Consider the following 25,527-nt stretch of genomic DNA (forward strand, 5'->3'; position numbering starts at 1 on the left):
TTCCTGGTTAGACTATTGTGTACAAAAACTTTATATATTTACGTTGTTTTCAATTTTTATCAATTCAAAGTTAGAAGTTTTAACAGGCCTTTAATGGAAATACTATCATTAATCCCTGGGGGCATGTGAGCCCTCGTTCGCACTTGCCACTTCAGTTCGTCTATTTCGAGCAAAATCTGCCAGGGACCCCCTCGAATATTCTCAGTTCTCTGTTGTAAAACTGTGAACCTGAAGGTGTGTGTGGGAAATTCAGAGCAGTGCTTTGCTAAGGCATTGTTAAAGTCTTTCTTCTTTATTACATAACAATGCTCGTATATTCGCTACCTAAAGCATCTCTCTGTTTTCCCAATATAAAACACATTACATGAGTCACAACAGGCAACGTAAGTCACACCTTTAGATTTCACAGTTAAATTTTCCTTTTATTTTATATGTGTTATGGTTCAAAACCACCTGGTTGCCAACTAGAATATGTTTACATTGTGGACATGAACCACATTTGGACGTCCCATTAATTCTCCCATAAGAATTCCTGCTGTTAATGTTGCTCTCTAAAATGGCTTTAAGATTTTGACCACGTCTGTATACTATTCTGGGGCTAGAACCCAGGGTTCTAGAAAGGGAATCATAATTTTTAATGAGGTCCCAATTTTTGTTTATTACCTCTCTAATAGACCAAAAATCTAAAGAGAATGTGTACAAAAAGCTGGTTTGGTAACTTACATTACCAGCTTTTTTGTTTACGAAATCATCAAATGGAATAACCAATCCATTAAGGACTGAATGAGGAGGTGAGCTTGATTGTCCTTTTAATAAAGGAATAAAATAACCAACATTACGCTTAAAAACTACTTCTTTTTTGTGTTGTAAACAAGTTGACTAGGATAGCCTCTTTTAATGAACATGTTACAAAGATGGTTGCATTCAGTTTCAAAGTCTACTTCGTCCGAAATCATATGGGCGGCCCTCACCATCTGGCCTTTGACCACCGCTTTCTTTTGTTGATACGGATGGTTGCTGGTAAAATGAAGGAAACAGTTTGAATACATCGGTTTCCTATATATAGAGCTTTTATATCTACTATTGGACTTATCATTGACTAACCAAATGTCCAAATAGTTGATGGCAGTTACACCTATATTGTAGGTAAACATTAAGAAACTTGTGGTCCTGTTAATGTTGTCAATAAAAACTGGTATCATGGATAGTTCTCCTTTCCAAATACAAAACATGTCATCCTGGTATCTTGTATACCAGGTGACATTGTTTTGAAATAGTTGGTCTTTAAACAACAAGTTGTTTTCCCAATAAGCCATGGTGGCATTGGCGAAACTAGCGCCACATGGGGAACCCATGGCCACACCAGTTTTCTGCAGGTAAAACATGCCCTCAAACAACATAAAATTATTCTTCAAGACCATTTCAAGTAAAGACTCGATTATGTAAATGATGTTATGATTTGCTTTTTTACTGTGCAAAAATTCCCTTACCCATTGTGTGCCTAAATCCTGAGGGATCACTGTGTATAGATCTTTAACATCTATAGTTAGGAAATACACCTCAGGTTGATATTCTAAGGAACTAATGTTTGTAAGAAAACTCCATGAGTCTTTACATATCTGTGGTTCGGTTTCAATAAAAGGCTTTAACAAACTGTCAACATATTTGGCACAAGAGTATGTGATTGAACCGCGGCCATCAACTATTGGTCTGAAACGGGGGGACTTAATGTCTTTGTGGATCTTCGGACACCCAAACAGTACTGGTGTTTTAGGAGCTATCATGTTTAAGTATTGATAAAGGTCAATGTCTATTGAACCTTCCACAAACAGGTCATCCAAGGTTGACCTTACCTTCTTATAGGCTACGTTAACCTCATTAATTGTTACCTGAGTGTAATTGGGAGTGTTTAAATGTTCCATCAATTTCTCCACATATAAAGAGTGATCCATAAACACTAAGCCACCCCCCTTATCAGGCTTCATAACTCTTGTGTGACAATCTTTAAGTAATTGAATAAATCCACGTTCCATTGAAGACATATTGGACTGAGCTGGACGGGACGTGTGTATTCGCTTTTCTTTGATGGCCCAAAAATCAATTTCACACATTTTCTCAAAGGTGTATAAAGTTTTTGTACACAATAGTCTAACCAGGAATTAAAGGTTTGTTTATGCAACGTTTGTGTAATTAGGTACTTTTTTAGTCCTTTTTACACAATGGAGAACCAGGGGATTCATAAGTATTTTTATGAATTTAACTTATTTAGTATGAATTTTATTAGGTATTTTAAGCAGAGTATGTTGTTATTAAATTGGTACAACTTAGTTTTTAATACGTACGCACATTAAAATGTGTTTTTAAACACAAGATGAGATAGGACTGCACACTGTTTTGTTTATTTTTTCCTGTTGTATAAGTTAAAGAGCTACAATTTGTTATATAAAAGTAGGTTGCAATAATATGTCGTTATGGTTACTAACCACATTGCTTAATTAATGACATCACTAACTTTATTAGATAAAAGGCATTGGTTTATCATATTTTAACTGTTTGTCTGAAGAAGGCTAGGCATTGCCCTAGCCGAAAGTGTAACTTACAATAAATAGCACTAACTCTTTTTGGCCGACTTTTATTGTGTTCCGTTCCAGTTTAACAGTTCATTATTTATAACATATATTATGAATATACCAAAAGTCCCAAACAAGGCTGTAGCTAGGACAAGTGACCCGTTGATGAAATAAACAATCAATATTCTCACTAATGACATCCAACAGTTCAGGAAGCCACAAATCACAATCCAAGCTTTAAAAAACCCGAGGTAACGGATGCCATATTAGATTTAAGACTTTATAGCAGAAGTGTTCTTCTTAAAATGCTATTTAAAAGTCAAGCTTGTGATAATCTTAAATGTTTTAAGAAACCAAGCAGATTTATTTCCCCTAATAACCTCTTGATGGATGTTTTCATTCAATTGTGTGAAAATGATATCTTTGAAGCTTTGAAACAGGATGATAATAGTAAGAAACAGTATAACTTAACTGAAAGGGAATATGATGCATTAAAATCACTGCAACTGGACAGTAGTGTAGTTATCAGCAAGCAAATAAGGGTGGCTTGATTTTTATAATGGACAGTGAATTTTATTTTCAGACAATGGATAATATGTTGAATGACACTGCTACATATGATGTTATAGACACTAGCAAAATGAATAATATACTGAAAAGACTGGAAGATGTTCTATATGAGTGTCTTCTTAACAATGAGATTACTGTTGATTTATATAATTATTTTAGAGTATCATATCCCCGAATTTCCAGTATACATGGACTACCGAAAGTCCATAAAATTCCTATATCACACCCTTGAGACCGATAGTATTGGGTAATGGTTGGTCCACAGAACTCATCTCAGTATATATTGAAAAACATCTTAGGCTAGTGGTTGATAGAAATTGCTATATTTTGATAGAATCAAGACAATTTCTCAAAGGCTTGTTTGATTACATAGAATGCAGGGAGGGGATGACTCGGTTTTAATGGTCACACTGGATGTCCATTCATTATTTACCTCCATACCAAATGAAGAAGGCATAGCATATTTAATACAGTATTTAATAATGGATAAAAGCTATGGAACTGAAAAAGTAAATGTTATATGCCTTCTCATGGAACTTGTACTAATGAATAATATTATATTTGATCAAACATTATATTTATAGAAAAATGGGGTGGCCATGGCCACCCCCCACCACAAATCGTTATGCAAATTTAGTCATGGCAACTTGTGAGAATGAACATGCCCTAAAGAGAGATAAATGGTGCCAGTTAGCATTTTATAGACACTTTGTGGATGATATTTTTAATGCTCTGGCAAGGCAACTATGAAGAGTTACATCACTTCTATGAAACCATTAATAATAGTACCAGCTTTTTGAAGTTTGATCTGAAAAGTTCATATAATGGGATTGAATTTTTGGACATCAAAATTTATAATGATGGGTTAGGTGGACTGTCTACTAAAATACATAGGAAGGAATGTCATAGGAATGCGATACTACACAGAGAAAGCATGCACCCAAAGCATATATTTAGAAACATTGTCAAGGGGCAGGCCCTAAGGATTTCCAGGTTAACAGCAGATGATGAAGAATTTAGGCATGAAATATCTGAATTTAGACATAGGTTAAATGAGAGGGGTTATGCTGATACAAATACAGAGCAGACCCTGAGAGATGTTATGACATGGAGGGAAGAGATAGGTAAACCATACTTTTCATCGAGTAGGAGAAGGAACAAACAGAAGGTTTGTTCCGAGAATAAGTATGTATGAGTTCCAACATATTTTTCAAGAAATACAAACACTATAACTGACATTATTAAAAAACACTGGCCGATATTGACACACAATACTGAGATGAGGAATATAGTGGCAGAGAAACCTAACTTCCTTTTTAAAAATAAGAAATTGCTTATCCCAAGAATAATACACATAAAGACTTTGGTGAGCAGTGTACTTCTCCCTGTAACAAAAGCAGCCAATGTCAGTATAGCACCAACAGTTTCAAACATCCAGATACCGGTATAGAGATTATATTTAATGTAGTGGCAGACTTCAATACTGCCAACTTAGTATACCTGGCAATATGCAATGCCTGTTCAGCATGTAATGTAGGAAAAACAAACAGGAAATTTAGATTTAGAATAAGAGAACTCCTGATGAATATTAGCAATGGGACACTGACAAATGCTTTGGCCAAACATGTTAGCCTAATGGGACCAGCAATCACTTTTAGGTTTTTGACAGTTGAGAAGATTTGGAAAAATGAGAGTGGAGGTGATTAATCAGACAGAAACACTGGAAACAAGATGGATCATCAGATTGATGGCTGATAGGGGGATGGGACTAAATGATAGAGTTTCTCTGAAACTTGTTTTAAAAAACAGAAAGCTGTTTAAATGAATTATGTTGTTTAAGTCATTTTATTGTTTTTATGTATATACACATTTTTATATACATACACATATATGTTACACACATACATTTTTTAGTTAATATATGCAAAGATGTTCCATGATGTTTAGATGTTATATAGAAACAGTTGTATTCATACAATGATTGTGTCTAATTACATATTTTTGATTGGCCATTGACTGAATTGGATTTGTATATATGCTATAGTGTGAATCTTAGTAGCAATATGGTCTGATGAAGTGATGGGTTTCACCACGAAAGCTCTTACCTTTTGAATAAAATGTTTACGTTTTTAAAAATGTTAAACGTTTTTAAAGCTTGGATTGTGATTTGTGGCTTCCTGAACTGTTAGCTGATACGTTGGATGTCACTAGTGAGAATTATGAATATAACTGATTTTTAAGATTTCAGTTAGTATATTCAGTCCATCACATAAACATTTTAGATATTTGCTTAGAAATAACTAATGATGTTTATATAAAAACTAACACATTTAAGAAGGAGATGAGAAAATACTTTTTTACATAAATCCAGTATGCATCCACCACTTATATTTAAAAACATTTCTAGGAGTCAGGCATTGCATACCTCAAGATTAACAACTGAAGAAAATGAGTTTAATCAACAGTTAAATATCCTGGCACAAGAATTTGTTATTAGAGATCAGGATGAATGTATGGTATTGCAAGAAAAACAATCTGCTATCACTAGACACCAATATACAGCTGAGCTGGCATTTTCTAAACACAGATATGAATGTTCAGTGCCTGAAAATATACAAAACATTAGGATTGTTCTTACACATCATAGACACACAAATTTTATACAGAATATTATAAATAAGAATTGGAACATCTTGCAATTACTGAATACATCTAAAACATAATATCTGAATGGCCTCAGTTTTCTTTTAAAATTCTGAAAAACATAAAACAATTTTTTTGTTACAAAGAACAAAATCAGTTTCTATATAAATGGAAGAGTTAGTAAGAGGAAAGGATCTTTCCCCATAATACGTGCATATATTGCATGCATATTCATAGATTCATAGGTTCATAGGTTGGTACTAGGCTATCGGCCCTAGGGAGTATACAAGCCTAGCCATAACAATTCCCTGGATATTTCTTCCCACAATATTTACTTCTCTGGACCCCTGTCTAGCAGGGCGACTGACATGATCTCCGGGGTGAATTTCCAATCTCCCATCCAATCATCAAGGTTCCTTTTGAAGAGGGCCAAGGAGGTGCTCTGCTTGACATGCATGGGCAGTCTATTCCAGAGTATGGGGAGTCTCTGGGTCAGGAACCTATCCCTCCAGCATATTTTGTTCATTGTGATGACAAGGTTTAGATCCCTGAAACATGTAGCTCTGGGGGATTGGGATTTCTTTAAGTGGAGCATGTCCAACAGCTCAGGGTTTAACATGGCCTTGTATGTTAAGTAGAGATCGTCTCTGAGTAGACAATATGCCACAGAGTATAACTGGAGTTTTTTAGACGGTCAGCATATGGCATCTGCTTTAGGCCTGTGATTCTTTTAGTGAGGTATTTCTGTGGCTTTTCCATCTGTTGCAGATGTCTTGTGAGGTACATATCAAATGGGGCATTATACTCTATAATGGGTTTAATGAGGGATGAGTACAGTGGGACAATGACCTCCTTTTTTCTGGATGAAAATCCCGTAGTGATGAGGTGTGCCAGATAGAAGGATTTCCTGACTGTTGTGGTGATATGGTTATCGAAAGTGAGACCACTGTCCACCTGTGTCCCTAAGTCTGCCACCATACTTTCGATGTTTAGTGTACTGCCACCTATGTGGTAATTTATGGGTACATGTTTTTTTCCAAAGGGGATAACTATACATGTCTTGGCATTAAGCTTGAGCCCATGGCTCTGGCACTGGGCATCTGTTTCTGTAAGCCCTTTTGTAGAATATCCACATCATTTGGGGATTCAATAATGGCTCCCAGTTTGCAGTCATCTGTGAACTTTGTTAGCCAGAGTCCCTTAGTGTTGGCCTGTACTTCAGAGAAGTAGATGCCAAACAAGAGTGGTCTCAGGACTGAACCCTGAGGTACTCCACTTGTCACTTGTCTGGGGCTGGATTTGGAGTCAGATACCTTTACAGTCTGGGTTCCATCAGTAAGCCAGTTGGCAACCCATCGAGTGATGTAGTGATTTATGCCCAGCTTAGTAAGTTTATCTATGATTCCAGAGTGGGGAATGGTGTCAAAGGCCTTGACGAGGTCCAAATAGGCTGTGTCGCCCACCTTACCCTAGTCCACAGCTCTGGAGACTGATTTGAAGAAGTCAATCAGATTCAGGAGACAAGATCAGCTCTTCACAAACCCAAACTGGGTGGGGTCCAGTGTTTGAAGGTTGCCAATGTCTTTGTTTATAAGTTCCATGATAATGCATTCCATGCCCTTGCAGATCAGGTGGTAGTTCCAGGGATCCAAGGCAGATCCCCCCTTGTGGAGTGGGATAACTGTAGCTGTGCATCACTCAGTGGGCAGGAAGACTGAGGTGAGGCTATGATTAAACATGACACCTAGGTGAGGTGCCAGTTCATTTTATAGTTCATGTAGTACCCAGCCTGGGATGTCATCTGGTCCCATGGATGCTGTATTCTTAGCTGTGGAGAGTGTGGTTTCTACCTGTGTGGCTGTGATTACCGGAATTTGGCAATCTTTTGGTATTGAGATGGGCCCTTTAGGGGTGAGAGGGGGGTGAAGTTGGCACTAAATCAATCTACCAGGATATTGGCAATATGCTTGGGATCAGTATATTTAATGCCATTCTGTTGTAGCTCAGAGCAGATCTAAGCATTGCCATTTAGATTCTTGACATAACTATAGAATGCCTTGTGGTTGTCTTTGGAATCTTTGGTAATTTTGTTTTTGTAACTAGCTTTTGAGGATTTTATGAGGGATCTCAGCTTCTTACTGAGGCTGGTGAGGGAGTTTTTTGCATCCTGGGATTTTTCTCTTTTCTGCAACAGTTTCATCCTTCTGTTGTATAGTTTGTTTATAGCAGGGGACCACCAGATTGGCTTTATTTTTTTGGAGAAGAACATCTTGGTTCTATTCGGGATGGCACGATTCATGCACAAGTGGATGTGCTCGTACAGTGTCTTAGTGTAGGATTCTGCAGTCAAACTTTCAGATACCGTCTACATGGGTGTCGTGAAGTTTGTCACTTCTGACTTCAGTAGCATGAAGCTGGCTTTGGAGAAGTTTTTTAAGGAGGTTTCCTTACTGGGGGGTGGGGGTGGGATGTGGATGTCAAGGTTGATTTGCTTATGGTCAGACTTGGTCAATGAGGGCATGACCACTGGTGTGGAGCATCTATCTCCCATGTTGGTAATCACCAGGTCTAAGATATTGGAGTCCCTGGTGGGACAATGGATTAGTTGATCCAGGGCATTGGAATCTGTGAATTCAAGGAACCATTTGGAAAAGCAGTTGGTACCTGAGTAGTTTTCCCAGTTAATGGCAGGGTAGTTGAAATCACCCAGTATTAGAGTGTTTGGTTGTATCTTAATATTTTCCAGTATGTTTAGAAAGGTGTAGTGAGAATCTTGGGGCATGGTGGGGGATCTGTAGCAAGCTACAATTTGGATTGCAGTCTTACCTAGTGTTAGTTGCACCTGGAGAATTTCAGATGCATTGTGTTGGGCAACTAGCCTGGAGGTGTGAATATCCTTGGTGAATATGGACAATCCTCCACCTTTAATGTTTCAGTCTTGGTTTTGTGGCCGAAAAGTGTGGTAAGAGTTGTAGCCTGGTATTGCAGGGGTGCTCTCTGGAGCCTTGTACCAGGTCTCAATTACTGCACAGATATCGATGTTCTCCATTTTTAGCAGTGCCTCGAGAGAGTGCATTTTGAGGTTTAGACTTCAAGCATTGAGTAGCATTACCTTCAGATTTTGCATGCTTGTATCTGTTATGGTGATGGTTTTATCCTTTGAACCTTGCCTACAAAAGGCACTATAGGGGTGGCAAGAGCTTTAGCCAGTAACCTGAATCCCAGGGGTGACAGGTGCAGACCATCTCTGGTAAAGTATTGTGGTTTGTCGATCATGTCTTCCCAGGAAGACAGATACTGGATCCCCTTTGAATGACACCAGAAGCTTAGCCAATTGTTGAAGTCAATCATTTTGTCCTTATACTGTGATATCATTCTTGGCGAAGGCAGGATGCGACTCAGGGCTAGGGTCATACCTGCCTGGGCCACATGATCCAAGAGCTCTTCCATGTCTTTTTTCATGTAGTTCAGGGAGGTACGTCTCAAGTCATTTACTCCAGCATGGACAATGACAGAGTCATATTTGTACTTGTGGAGTGACTTGAGTGCATGCATTATGTGGCGGATCCTGGCACCCAACAAGCAGCTGACTGTAATTTTTCTCCTTGTTCAGCCTGATGAGTGGGACATCAGTGTACCTGACTACAGAGTCACCTATGACTAAAGTGTTGGGTACATTGTCTTAACTTAGGGGCTGCTGTTGGGTGGCACACTGGTATTGTGAGCTATGTGTCACTTTGGTTGTGACTGGTGTTTGTTTCCATTTCAGCTTCGGATGTCCTTGTTGCTTGGGCAGGTTAATGTTAAGGGGCCTCAGCATATGTGGGTTTAGTGTTGCTATGTGTGGGTGTTGATGGTGTGGGTTTTGAAGGGCTATGAGTTGCTTGAGGTGTAGTGCAGGTGTTAACCTTCTCCTCTTGACTGTCTAGCACAATCTTGGCCGGAGAGAGCTTTCCTTCCAGTTTGGCTATGTAAGTGCATCTCTCGCAGGTTGTAGTGTTGAGTGATAGGAGGAGAGGATTGTCTGTGTACATGAGGCAGTTGCCGTATTGCCCCAGTATGTCCAGATTCACTAGCTGGACAGGAGAAATCACCGGAAGCTGACCCTTGGACATGCCTGTTTAGTTGCTTTTTTTGTAAAGTATAAGAGCTGTTTTCCCTTACCTTTGCAAGGTACTTTGCAATTATAGGTTGTTTAGTGCCTACAATTAATTTCTCCTTATTGACAAGGAGAGTTGAATGCTTATATCAGTTTCAGGCTTCCTAGTGCTTTCCAGCAGGTTCTATAGCAAGTGCTAGTCACAAGGGGTTCAGATTTTAGTGGTACTACTGAGAAACCAGCTCGTTCTAAGGGAATATTTGAAGAGCAAACTTTCTGGTACCTCGAATAGTTTAACTGTAGCCTCACAGTGCTGCACGATGCAAAAAATGAGCAAACACACGTGTTTTTAAGTCAGAAAGTTGAAAGGGATAGAAATCAGCCCAAAAAGGCTAATAAAATTACAATTTCAGAGCTAGAAACCACTCCTCTAGCATTAGATAGGCAGTACAATGCTCACTCTGAACACAGAAAATAAAGTCCTGAGTCAAGCAAAGCCTGGGATATGGACTGGCTAGGAAAGGTGGGAAACGAGCAAACAAGATAGTATTTTTTTTTTTTGTTAAAACAGGATAAACAATGCAATAATACAGTAAATAAACACAGAAAAGGCTAACACACTTGAGTGTGTAGTCCTAAACAGTAAATGCAATTAAAACTCTACAACATTAGCAATTTAAAACTTTTTAAATGAAGCAAGACAAGTGCACAACTGAAAAACGATTTAAGAGGCAGTAATACAGCAGAATAAGTAGCTAGTCTACATATACAGAGAAGTCTATATATACAGAAAAGCAGCTAAAACACACAAACAATTCAGATGCAGTGCAACCTAGAACACTTGAGTTGTAGCAATATTAAGGCAATTATAATAAATGCTTTAAAATATACTCTATATTTCCAAAACATTTGAGAAGCACAGTCAGAACAGAAGGAGATTCACGCAATTTTTTTTTTTTGAAAGGGAAAAAGGAGGAACAGAAGGCCTTTTCAGATGTTCTCTCTGAATGAGGTAGAATGAGCTAATGACACTAGACTGGTAGGAGTGTCCCAGATCAAATTTACAGTAGGGGCGGGCAACTAAAAAGCCACCAAGTATACTAAAGCTATTAGCCTACACACTTTAGACAGTGAACACTACAGAAAGCCACAAAATGGAAAGTTTTTAAACAGATAAAGGAGCAAAGAGACTCTACAGAATGTGTTTAACTGTAAACAAATCAGTTACCTATGCAGATTAGTTAATAGCAATAAAATACAGTAAAAACTATGCAGCAGGCAATAAAAAGTGCTATATATAAGCTGCTAGAAACAATAATCAGTATAAATAATCCAAAAAAAACAGGATACCTGTATATCTCAGGTCAGAGTTGTAGTCAATGCCCCTCTTCCACTGTGCTCAGTGTGTATAGACAGAAAACTAATACATGCACTCATCCACTTACTAATGAACATATATATTTGGTCAGTTTGCTAATTACAATTATAAGTGTCTAATTTATCTTGCACAATGTCAATGCTGTCCTACCTTTTATATAGGTGAGATGAATTGCGAGTTAAAAAAATGTATATGTGATCATTTGTCTGAAATTAGACAAAAGTCGAAATACAAATGCACTTTACAAACATTTAGAAATGAATGACAATATATATTTAAGTTAATGGTACTGCTATTAATTTTAGACAACAAAAGAGGGGGGGGGTGACACTGTAAATGGAATAGAACAAGTTGAATATCATTGGATCATCCAGGAACAAATGATGTAGTAAGCATAAAGCCTATTCTTAAATATAAACAATTATTTATGTGATTTGATAATTAGTTTCTAAGTATGTTTGAAATATTTTGTACTTTGATGGATTTTAAGATATTAATTTGAACTTGGTTTTGACATGTCTTCATTTTCCGTCACATGGTACTCACATTTCTTATATACCTGTGATTGTTTTGAAACCTCATATAAATGATAAAGATATTTCCTGAAAGTTTGTTACAGCTTGGATTTTGTTTTTTTATTAAACTTTTAAAAGTTTTTTTTAATCTCCATGGTGACTCAGAGCCAGTCTTTTGTTGTTTTGGATGTGTATGTGGTTCAGATACTATCTGAGTAATCAAAGTCTAATAATAAAAATATGTTTTGTATAACTTTCAGTTGGAGAAGCATATCTAGGTAGTCTTTATGGCCACTAGGGACATAGAGGGACCTTAGCAATAATGATAAAAATGTGTTTCATTTGGAGTAAGATACATAGGTGTGAGATTTCTAATAAATTTGGATACACTCCTATGTTTATTGAACTAGACATAGCTTGTTGCATGTTGGTGACTGATTGTACATAATTTCCTTTATGTTTACCTGAAGCACATCTTTTGGAATTGACAGCTATCTCTACATACATGTACACACCACACACACAAACACACACACACACATACACACACACACACACACACACACACACACACACACACACACACACACGCACACATACATACACGCATGCACACACACATGTACATGTGCACATACATACAGATAGGTGCATGCACACACACACGCACACACACACACACACACACACACACACACACACAGTCTGTGCATATGTGCTTGTGTGTGTGTGTGTGTGTGTGTGTGTGTGTGTGTGTGTGTGTGTGTGTGTGTGTGCGAGTCTGTGTGTGTATGCATGTGTGTGCCTATAAATGAGTGTGCATGTGTTTGTGTGTGGGGTGTATGAGTATGTAAATATTTAGAGATGTTAATTAGCTGCATTTATGATGGCACTGATATCATGTACAGTAGGCAATCTGGGGGAGTTATAACTGAAGTGGTCTAGCTAAAAGGAAGATGTAGAAGTCCCCAAATGCATACTGCACAAAATATCAGTTGTAGCTCACACATGACACCATTACAGCCAATATATCTCACTTCTGTTATTGGGATAACATTTACTGTATTTTATTTTTGTCTGGAGTTTTTTTTTAATTTATTTTTATTATACACACTACTATTTTAAAACTGTATTTTCATTTTGTTTCTAAGTTTCAAGTATTGCTGTTAATTGCTATCAAGTTATAAAATTTACATGTTGTGACTGCCAGCCAAAATTATTCTGTAATACAAAAAGTTGATAGGAATATACTTATATGCTCTAAGTCTTGATTCATTTTAAGGATTTTTGCAATGCACTATGGAATAGAATGCCTGCAATTTCAACAAGACTGTTTCAAGTTGCCATGGGAATTTTGCCAAGGGAGTAATATGAATAATAAGTTATATATTTTCATATTGTTGGCCCTCCCAATGATTTATATGAATGAAATTTGATCAATAGGTTCATAGGTTTGTACTACAGTATAGATTACCAGGGTCTTTATAAGCCCAGCCATACAACCTAACCCAGTTTTGTCCTCGAGAACACTGGATGCCTTCATGGTGAGAGTATGTTAGTAAGAAGGTAGCAAAGGGTTATGTGAGGTAGCATGTTCGTTTGGGATTAGTTAACTTACTGTTAGCCTCTGTCTATTAAAGACATGCGGTTCAGACCAGGGGTGAATGCATAGTTTCCATTCAATAATCAAAGTTTTGCTGAAAAGGGTCAGGGATGATGTAAAAAAAAAAAAAAAACTTTGAAATGATCAACACACAGCAAGTTCAGGTTAAGGCACTTTAATCTTGCAGCAAGGAGACAAAAACATGCTAATACAGAGTTTGTCTAACTAAAATCAGGAAGTGCGACTATTTTTATACATTTCTTATAAGGTATTGCCTACTAAGCTGATGTAATAAATCACAAGTTCTTTCAATATTGTTTCTCAGCAGCTGTTTGTCCATGATTTTCTGCTGGCATATCAAGTTTATAAAAAAACTTCCTAAGAAAAACAACATGGCCTTGACGACCACCGGTCAGATACAACTTTTACTATGCAATGTTACCATTCAAGGTACTATGGCTAATTCGAGCACAAAGCAAGTACAGATTACAGTTAATTTCTTCAAGCAGTCTTTTGTCTGATGTATCTCTTCTTTTCCGCAGCTGTACATGTTCTCATAACAAAAACAGGGCTGATTGTTTATATTCAATCACATTATAGAAAATAGTATTGTTCTATTCATTCACTATTCATTCATTTTCCTGACCTAGCAGATAATCACCTGCTTCCCAGTACATTTCCAAAAGGTATAAACATGAATTTTGCTGTGCTAGCAAATACTAGGTCAGAGAGCATCTTGCAATTTCAGAAAGCATACTGCAGTTTGAAAAGCATCTTATAATCTCATACAAAATTAAGCTGTACATAAAATAGAATGAAATGTGTTAACCCTTTTAGCTTCTAATAAGCACTAAACATATACATTAATACATTTTTTTCTAACATTTCCTTCCTGTTAATACTTTTTATTCTATTTTCAAAAGCATAAACAATTGCTTCTTCTCCTAACCTCTTTCCATTCAGAATTTGCAGTTAAGAGAGTCATTCAGTTTAAAACTTATGAAAGTGTTTCATTTTTCAGCAGTTCTTCAATTTCAGTACTTTGATATAAAGTCTCAGAAACTGACATGTCTATAAAATCTTTGATCAATCTCTTCATGCAGGGAATACCACAACAAACACACACTCCTAATAGGAGTAATCCCACACAAATGGCAATCAGGACATTCATTAGGATGCTACCCAACCCCCAAACAAATTCTGGAAAAATTCCATCAGTGGGTTTGGGCCTGGTTTGGTCATGGTCGACACTTGCTGAATTACCTCAAGATGGCCGTTTATCTCATGCTGGTTGTCAGGAATATACGAACAGCACTCCTCTTTTATTAAAGCACACATTCCGCCTTTCACCGCTAGGATGAAGTCAAGAGCCATGCGGTTTTGAAGCACCACAGTTTTCATAGCATTCAGTTCATCAGTCATTAACTTGAGAGCAGAAAAAGTTGCATTACTCATTACTTCAAGAAGTTTGGACAGTTTTCTCAGCTCCCAAATCGATTTCACTGCACCATATGCAGGGGCTATACCTGCCCATGATATGATAGTGTCACTCAAGTCCATGTGTGTCAGTTTATCTTTGTTTTTTATGGAATTTTGGTTTCTCTAGCCTGCTTCGATTCATCCCACTGGATTTTCAGGCCTTCTGATTGGATTTTGGGTTTTCTTGGTGACCTCTCTGACAGTTTGAATTTTTCCCTGAGGCAAAACTGCAGTGTGTCGTATGGCTGGAACCAGGTAACCCAAAAAACAACCAATTCTCAGGTAACCATTTGTATGCCTTTTTCCCACAAACAAAATAACAGTTCTCTACTTTAGTATTAATATATACTTGCCCTGCATGAAACATTTTCTTATCAATAATAGATAGTTTTTTTAAAAGAACAGGTTTACGTTGCATTTCATCAATAGTCTTATGAATTGACTCGAGATATGAGTCATAGTTTGTATCACAAATATAACCTGCATTATTGGCTTTGGTATAACATTTGTAAGGAATAGTCACATTACAATTACTCCAAACTAGCTGAAAAGTATCATTTTTGTAAAAACATACAATTCCCTTTTGTGTAACAGGCAGGTACAATGCTATTTTGTCTTGTGATTTTACAGTTGTAGTATCAAAAAGCAAATTTTCCCAGGTCTCATTGACCCCTAGGGGGACAGCAGTCATTAATACCGTATGCTGTCGGTATAGCTGTGCAGATCCAGCAATTCGAAACATTAAAAGTTTCAGCATATACATATTTAATTGCTTGGTAAGTGTTAAAGATCGGATGCCAGTCTATGAATGATTCATGTTTATTCGGTTTAGCTCGTGTGGCTGGAAAAAGGAAAGGCCACAACAAAAAGATTAATGTTATCAGTATGGCCAACAGAATGATCATGCAATACTTCTGAGGTTGTTCAGCATTTCTACTTGCTCTGTATCTGGTCATTTTGTTCCTGTGTAACAGTAACAAGATTTTTGTCCAGTTCAAAGTTTTTAACCAATTTACAGTGTGTCAGATGAATCCAGGATGCTCGCTCTGCGATCTTGACTGCAGTGGGTGTTGACAATAGCACTTGGTATGGCCCTTCCCACTTCGGTGTGGTCCAGTTTCTTTTCTTGATAACTTTCACCCAGACCCACATGCCTGGGACTACTGCTGCTTCCGATTATCTGGTTTGTTCCTTATCTGAAACAGAATTCAACTGCAAAAGTTGTTTATTACTTAGAAGATGTGTCATGTATTCTGCAAGTGAACTGTCAGCCTCCTGGTCTGCAGGCATGAGAGGTTTCCACTGAGGTATATAATATGCCCTCCCAAACAATATTTCAAAAGGAGTTAACCCCTTTGCATTTTGGAACAGTTCTCATGCTCAACAGTGCCAGAGGCAAGCAGTGCACCCAGTTCCTCTGTGTCTCACTAATCAATTTTCTAAGTTTGTTTTTCAAAACCCCATTATGCCTCTTTACTAATCTTACAGATTGGGGGTGGTATGCACAATGGTTCTTTAAGGAAATTCTGAAATATCGGCTCAGCTGTTGTATGGTTTGATTTACAAAGTGTGCGCCATTGTCACTGTAGATCTTTTCCGGTATACAAAATCTAGGAATAATTTCTTTAACAAGGACTTTTGCAACGGTAGCTGCATCTGGATTTTTGTTCGGAAATGCTTCCACCCATTTGGAAAACATATCTATAATGACAAGACAATATTTCTTATTTTCACATTTGTTTAGTTCTATGAAATCCATACAGATAGTGTGGAATGGGTACGGTGGTGTTGGGAAACTCCCTTGCTTAGGCTTCAATGCCCCTTGTGCATGATGCCTGTTACAAACATGGCATGCTGCACAAAAATGTTTTGTGTAGTTTGTAAATCCATATGCAGTGAACACACGGTTCACTAACTGTACCATCCCCCCTGTTGAGACATGGCACTGCCCATGGCTCAACAAAGCTGCATATCTAAACAAGTTAGACGGCAAAATTGGTTTTCTTTCTTTGGAGATGTACAGCCCTTTCTTAAGAATTGCTCCTCGTTTTATCCATTTCTGTTTTTCAACATTTGTAGTAAGTGTCTGCATTGTTTTTAACATTTCTAAATCTAAAATCTCAGAAGTTTGTAATTCCTCACTCAAAAGAAATACTTCTGAAGCTGAAGCTGCCTGTTTTGCAGCTGTAGCAGCTATATCAGCTCTCGCATTACCTTTTGAAATCCTATCCTGTTGCTTGGTATGAGCTACGCATTTACAAATAGCTACTTTCTGAGGTAACTGAATAGATTCTAACAAATTTAGAATAAATTGTGCATGATTAATCGGTTTACCAGTAGATGTTATCATTCCTCTATTTTTCCACTGCTGTGCAAAAACATGTACAGTAGAAAAAGCATACTGGCTGTCAGTAAAAATGTTCACAGATTTACCCTTTGCCAAGGTACATGCCCTTGTCAAAGCAATCAATTCTGCTACTTGTGCAGATAAGTTGTGTGGTAAAGACTTTGCTTCTAAAGTTTCAGTATCAGAAACTACTGCATACCCTACTAGATTCTGTCCTGTAGGACCCCTTCTGCATGAGCCGTCCACGTAAGATGTCACCTCGGCATCATCCAAGGGAACATCCATTAAATCTTTTCTAGGCAGTGTCTTTTGCTCAATTTCCTGCAGGCAGCTGTGTGGTGTGCCATCCGCAGGGGTCGGGAGCAAGGTAGACGGGTTTAAAGTTGTATATCATTCAATTGTCATATGAGGTTGGCTCAGGAGTATAGTCATACAAGAAAGATGTCTAGCAGGAGAAAGATATGCTACTTTTTCTTGCAGTAAAATAATTCCGACTGCATGAGGCACTCTCAATGTGAGAGGGTGGAACAACACTACTGAGGCCAAAGCCTGTACTGTCATTGCAGCTGTGGCTACTGCTTGTACACAGTGGGGCAGGGATCGTGCCACTGGGTCCAGCTGTGATGAATAATAAGCTATGGGGCGTTGCTTATCCCCATGCTGCTGTGTTAACACTAATGTCATGTAACCTTGTTTACAATCTACAGTTTGGAAAAAATGTTTATGATAGTTTGGTAATCCTAAAACTAATGAGGATGCTATCAGTTGTTTCAGTTTGCAGAAAGCTGATTCTGTATCTGGTGTCCATTGTAATAAATCTTGTGCTGCCATAGGCTTCCTGTATATCAAGTTGGTCAGTGGAGCAGACTCCAAGGCATAGTTTGGAATCCAACTCCGAGAGAAATTAGTCGTGCCCAGGAAGGACATCATTTCCTTCTTGGTAGTCGGTTTGGGTGCTTGCACAATTGCTATTTTACTATCTTCATCTAATATTCTGCCTTCTTTGGATATTACATATCCCAGGTATTTAACCTGCTTTCTCCACAGCTGCAATTTGTTTTTGTTTACTTTATGTCCTTGTGTGGCTAAAAATTGTAGTAATGCTATGGTATCTTCTCTACATTCTTGCAGGGTGGGGGCTGCCAGCAAGATGTCATCTACATAAAGTAAAATTTGGCTGCCTCTTGGTGGGCTAAATCCTGCCAAGTTGCTTGCCATCTCTTTTGCAAATATTGTTGGGCTTTCACAATACCCCTGTGGTAGTCACGTGTATGTATACCTTTTTCCCTGAAATGTGAATGCAAACCAATGTTGGCTGTCAGGGTGTATTGGTATCGAAAAAAACACATTGCTAATATCTACCACAGAAAAATACTTCTGTTGAGGCTTCAAATCATTCAATAGAGTGTGTGGATCTGGCACCATAGGTGCTCTAGGTATTACTGTATCATTTACGGCTTGTAAGTCTTGGACCATACACCATTCTCTGTTTGGTTTTCTAACAGGAAATAAGGGTGTATTACATGGCGAATCGGGAGATTCTATCAGTACTCCTTCCTTAAGTAAGGCTGCTATTATAGGTTTGATCCCTACTTCTGCATCCTTTCTTAAGGGATACTGTCTCTTTTGAGGTCTGAATGCTGATTTTGGCGTAATAGGAACTGGTCTTGCTGTATGGATTAATCCTACATCTGATTTCCCTGTTGACCAGAGAGTTTCTGGTATGCTTTGTAAAGCTTTTTCTTCCTCTTCTAGTAAGAGTGCTAATCAGCTGTCCTCGCTAGACTGCAAGTGTACAGCTGGGTGCGTCTGCGTTATCCAATTTAACTTCTGTTTTTGTATTCCCTGTTCTGACAATTCTAACTCTGTTTGTTTTTCCCACTTTGTGACTTTTTCCTCCAAGATCTGCCCATTTCACATTCTTGTCTTTTGTTAAACTAACATGTGGTAATCGATTAGATTTATAGAGTGCAAAGAATTCCTGGGGCAATGAACAGCTGACTACACTGTTCCCTTCTGTGTCCCAGTACAGATTAAGTAAAACTAATCTGTTTGCATGGTTTTTAAACAGTTCTTGCTCATATTCCTTATCAGGTCCTGGTGTGCTACAATAATACAGAGTACAGTGCAACAAATGCTGTTTATCAGTGTCAAGGGAGAGGGTCTTACTGATGGCTACATTCATCAGTTCTTCAGTTACTGCCCCTGGACCAGTTGTAACTAAGTCCTGGCTGTACCAATAAAATGTTTCACCCTCCGGTCGCACCACAAAAGTATCCATTTGTCGCTGTGCTTCCATACCCTGCATAGTCGGTACTACTGCTATGCCAAATATCTGCATAAGATCTCTGCCAAAAGGTTCACTGGGCATTTTTCAGAAACAACAATTTTGCTTTTCTGGATCATCCCTGAAACAGGGTCAGTTATTGCTATGTTGTAGGAGAGTGGCTCCCAATACAGCTGTCCATTAGCTGCTTTCACTAATATGTAATCAAGTGATTCTGAATTTTCTGGTAGTTTGGAAGGATGTATCAGGGTCCATGAAGCCCCTGAGTCACACAAGAATTTAACTTCCCTCCCCTCTATCAGAAGTGTAACTTCCGGTTTTGTGTCTGCTAAATAGAGCTCTAGGCTCAATAATGCCAAGTCTAAAATTTCACTTTCTTCACCATCGGTGATTTCTTGCACATTCTCTACTCCCTCTATCACATTTGCATTTGTCTTTTCTGGGTTATTCCCTTCTAGTGATTCTTGACTATCATATAGTCAGTCCTCACCCTCCTTATCTTCCATGGCTACCTTCTTGTTTTGCCTGCAATCCCTTGCTAAATGTCCCTTTTTCCCACACTTAAAACATTCACCCCTTTTCTTTCTTTCTTCAAACTCTTCTGATCGTTTATCAGATTGTTTGTTTCCCTGGGCATTTTTCTTGCCCTTTTTCCCGGACTGTACTACATAGACTTCTGCTCCATCTTCTACCGCAAATACTTGGGCTTTCTTTTTCTTTTTACTGTTAAAATGCTTTTTGGCATGCCTAGCATATTCAAGTAGTGACTGTAATCTACTTGTATGATGGTCTACCATATGCTTTGTAATAAAGCTGCTTATAGGCAAAATACTGCCTTTCAAAATGCATTCTTTAATTGCTGCTCATATGGGGAATCATGTGTTTGATCTTCAGGTACCTGCATTCCACAATGGTTATTAAAACACTCTAATAATCTAGCATAATATCTGTCAACAGTTTCACCTTCCTGTTGGATGCATTAATTAATGCAAGTCCAGTCTGCCCTAGGTTTCCATTTGTCAGAGATTCGGTCTGTTAGACCTTTCACTCTGTTATCCAGTTCTGCGTTGCTATGTGGGAGTGGCTTATGTTCTGCGTCACGGGGATTCCAGTTGCCACTGATCATGTGCCAATCTGGACCTATGATCCATCTGACTACTTTTTCTACTTCTTCTCCGTTCATATGATAACTTAACCTCATGCCCTGTAAGTCTTCTAAGAATTTCCTAAAATTAACTTTCGGAAGGGGAATTCCCTCAGTGGCTTTCTGGATGTCTTCCGGTGTCCACGGTCTATATACTAGAAGAGTTGGGTCCTGTCCTGCCTGTCCTGCCTGCGGATTTGGTACTTCTATGAGTGGACATATCTCTTCTTCACTCATAGCTCGTGAATTTTTATTTATTTCATATAACTCAATATCTCCTCTTAAGTTACGTGTTCGAGACCTGGTCTCGATGGGATCTCTAACATATGGTCCTGGCTTTGCAGTGACAGCCGGGTATAGCAGAGGTGGACCAGCTTGTCCACTCGCTTCATATTCTGGTGCAGGAAGTGGAGGGGGTGGAGGGGCTGATGCCATTACCAAATTATTGTCTTCTTTATCTAGAAACATAGCTTTTGAATTATTACTTTTTTGCTCCCTACGGTTTGCTTCCTCAATCCACCTGTGTGCCTGAGGAACCCCCAATTGACGTTGCTTTTTTACTTGACCTTTTGCGTCAGCTTTAAGCTGTTTGACAAGTTTAATAAGTGAGGATTTTTCTAATTTGCCATCAAATTCATATTTATTAACCCATTTTGTATAGTATCTAATATTGTCGGCACGCTGTGATTGCATATATTTTGCATCTTCGGTTAGCGGTGGGTTTTGGGAACTTTTTGTGCACTTATTACCCATATTGTTCTGATTGTTAAAAAATGTTACGTAACCCTTCTTATTCTCACATGGTACCACGATTTTCTATTTCACAGTTTATCTAGAATAACTGTCTTACCTATTCTGTAGGTTGGAAGCAAAGACGAAACAAACTGAAAATTCAGTATTTATTCCAAACACCTTCAAAAAAACATCCACGCACTGTCACAATCATTAACGCTTTTCTTTAAAATACATCCATGCGTTTTCGTCCCCACAGTAGGACTTCATCAGATGAAAGAATAAAACTCCCTCCTCAACAGTTTTTATACAAATTAAGAAACTCATTATCCAATAATGCTCCTTAATTACATTTCAAACAGTCAAACCAGCATTGTAGTGGGCTCATAAATATTCATTAGCTCATTGAATATAAAATTTAAAAAGTAAAATGTTAAATTCATTTTATTCCTTATCAAAAATAACAACTTATGAATAAAACCATTAAATATATAAATATTTATAAAACCATAACATTTTATATTACATATGACTTGTTTTCAACAAAAATAAACACTATATAAAATCCATCTTTGTACTACTTGTAATTCCTAAGGAGGTACAGAAAGGAATTGTAGAGGGAAAAACAGTGCCATCTACTGTCTTGAAAAATTATTACTTTAATATTTAGCAGCCCTTATTTTAAGCAGTGGTAATATGGAAAGATACTCATTCAACCCTGGAAATCTACCTGCTTCCAGAGTTACCTGCCACCATAACTCTTTATATTCGATTTTCTCTTCCCATATACCTCCCCTAATATCATGTTTTACTTGATCTAGTACTAAAAAGTGGAATTTATACCCTTCACATGTTTTGGAATGAATACTGAATTTTCAGTTCGTTTCGTCTTTGCTTCCAACCTACAGCTTTCGTTTTATTTATTGGTGACTTTTGGAAGCTTTCACTTCATTTTGTTATTGGTTTTTCTTTTGTGGAGGGGTTATGGAGAGAGACGCTGCACCGGAAACCAAGGGGCAGGACGAACTGGGCCAATCACGCAAATTGATTGGCCAGTTGACAGAATTGATTGATTTGTTAACTCCGTTGTGCCATACCATGGTAGGAAGCAATCCTAATGTCGCATGGACCACAGGAAGTGGAAATGGAGGGCCCTATGTGCATAAGCACAAGAGAAAAAGGGAGCTTATGGGCTACAATTTCGGAGCCGGCGACCTTTCAGAACCAAAGGGTGAGACCTTCAATCCAGGAGCCACTCCAGGGTTTTTTTGCGACAATGAATTGAGTCCTGTTCATGGAGAAAATACCGAAGGAGGGAATGCAGCATTTCCATCTCAAGCTGCTATGCCTCAACGCGTTTTACCAGGTACTGTTTTTGACTCTAGAGTCAAAGAGACTAATGAATGGCTTAAAGTCCAATACAGTTTTAAGGTGAACAACGGAGTTCCTCAGGGACCTTCTAATACAGATTCTTTTTCAATTAAAATGGACAAAATCTCCAAATTAATGTTACAATATAGAGTGTTATGTATTGAAAACGCTTATCTTGCAGAATGTAGCCATAGGAAAATTGTCCCTAAGGGACTAAGGATACATAAATATCCCAATAATGTACAAATGGGCTCTGACTTCCATAAGGAATTACTGGAAGTTTTTAATAACTATGGCTTGGAAATTTTAAAGTTAATTATTAAGGAAAATGTTAGAGTACAAGAGACAATTCAGAAAGAAATAGATGAACTTGATAAGTTTATCAAGGATGATTTAATTTTTAGTATAAAGGAAGAAAAATACAAGTACTACAAAGTCAGGACTGACATTGACATGAAATGTAAGGATTTAATAGACAGGAAAATGACTAAATTGAAGAGGGACATGCAGGAATATGACAACAGTACTAATTATCCTAAGCCACCCTATGCTAATAAAATGTTTTATGGATATAACAAAAGGGAGAAGGTTCATAACCCTATTGAACAGGAGTTTGAAGGGTGGGATAACTATGAATATAATCAAGATTTCCCGCCATTAGTTAGGGATGACAGTTCTTTTCACAGACAGGAAAATTGGAAAGGAAATTTTCGAGGTGGGGGGAGAAGAGGGAGGGGGAGATATTAGGTATATATACCCCCAACCCTAATGAAGTAATACCTACCCAAGAGATAGTGGTCGAAGGTTTTAACAACAAGTATGGTGGGTTTTCCATTTACAACTTCAATAATATTTCCTTAACTAAGGATCATTTTAGCCTATTGGCGAAGGGGCTTAAATATATTCCCTATACTAAAGGGGATTTAACTAAAACTCTGTTAGACATTAAACTGTTCCTTAGAAAAATTAATTTGGAAATATTATTTTCCAAGAATAATATAAACAGAACAAATCAAAATAATCAAGGATTAATACGCAAGTCCACTTACAATCCCCCTTTGCACTCACAATTAAAAAAATTCGAAATGACTTTAGAAAAAGAAACTAGAGAAATGCAAAGTAAGATTAAATATCAAACTAATTTGAGTAAGGAAGAAAAGACTATTTTGGATGAATTAAAGTCTAATTATGGAGTGAGAGTTATGAAACCTGATAAGGGTGGGGGGATAGTTATAATGGACTCAATATATTATGAAGGAAAAATTAATCAAATTTTAAGAGATGAAACTAAATATACCTGTGTTTCTAGGAATGAGATAAATCTGGCATATCACAAAATAGACAGTATTACAGGATATGTTACAGGAGGGTTTGATTAATGGTAAAATATATGCGTATCTGAGAGTTGAGAAGCCAAAAATTCCTAGTATTTTTGGAATACCCAAGATCCACAAAAACGCTGAGGATCCACCGTTGAGGCCTATAGTATCTGCTGATGGCTCTAAAACGTTACCATTAGCAAAATATGTTGATACAAAAACTAAACATATTTGGCTTCAAAACAAGGCTATCCTCAGAGATTCTTGGGATTTATTGAGAAAAATTAAAACGGAGTTATATTCAGATAATTTATTATTTGTTACTATTGATATAATTGATTTGTTCTCCTGTATACCTTATGATATGGGTATGAAAATGTTTGAGGACACTGTCTTTCAAGACAAATCTATATCACATTGCGAAAAGGTAGTAAGTACAGCACTCATGGATATAGTTCTAAAGAATAATTTTTTAATATTTAATGGTGAACTATTTAAACAAACACAGGGAGTATCCATGGGAGCTGCTTGTGCTCCTACCTTTGCAAATATTATTCTAGCAAAATGGGAAGAAACTTTTGTTTTAAACTCTCAGTTTAATTCTTGCTGGTCCCTATATCATAGATTTTTGGATGATATAGTTATTTTCTGGACAGATAGCAAGGAAAAAATTTCAAGAACTTATGAGATACATAAGTAATTCTACCCATTTTCTTAAATTTACGTATAAACATTCATATGATGTTCTCCAATATTTGGATTTAGAAGTTTACAAAGTAAATAATGAACTAGAAACCAGGATATTTAGGAAAGATACATTTTGTAATTCGTTCCTTCACTATAATAGTGCTCATCCTACACATTGTAAAGGGAATATAGTGAAGGGACAATTTGTAAGAGGATCTAGAATGTCTAGCTTAGAGAATGACTTTGTTGCAGAATGTGAACTATTGGAACAAATGTTTTAGGATAGGGGGTACCCCTATGAATTTATTAAGAAAATTAGGTTAGAAGTTGTAAATGGCAGAGAAAATAGAATCAAACCCATTAAAGGGGTTATGATTAGTAATGAGCAGGAAGAAAAAGAAAAAATAAATAATGAATTAGAAAACCCAGTTAAATATCAACGGGCATTGGTTCTGGAATACAATGCAACTAATTACTTTATAAAAGGAACCTTTCAAAAGGAATGGGAAAGATTCCTTGCCCTTACCGACTTGGAAGATATACCGAAGTCATCACTAAAAGTGGTTTACAAAAATTCTAGTAGTATAAGAAATATATTAGAAAATAAAAACAACAATTGTGGTAACCAAAGGGAAGGTGGAAAGAAATTTGGCACATTTAAATGTGGTAGGTGCAACCAGTGTGGATATATTTCTAATAAAGAAGAGATTTTTTTAGAAAGTAGAAAAAGATGGATACAAAGTAAAGGCTACTATAATTGTGACACTAGGGGAATAGTATACC

This window comes from Protopterus annectens, chromosome 3.part0 (genome assembly GCF_019279795.1).
Source record: "Protopterus annectens isolate FY-2018-M chromosome 3.part0, PAN1.0, whole genome shotgun sequence".
Lineage (NCBI taxonomy): Eukaryota > Metazoa > Chordata > Ceratodontiformes > Protopteridae > Protopterus > Protopterus annectens.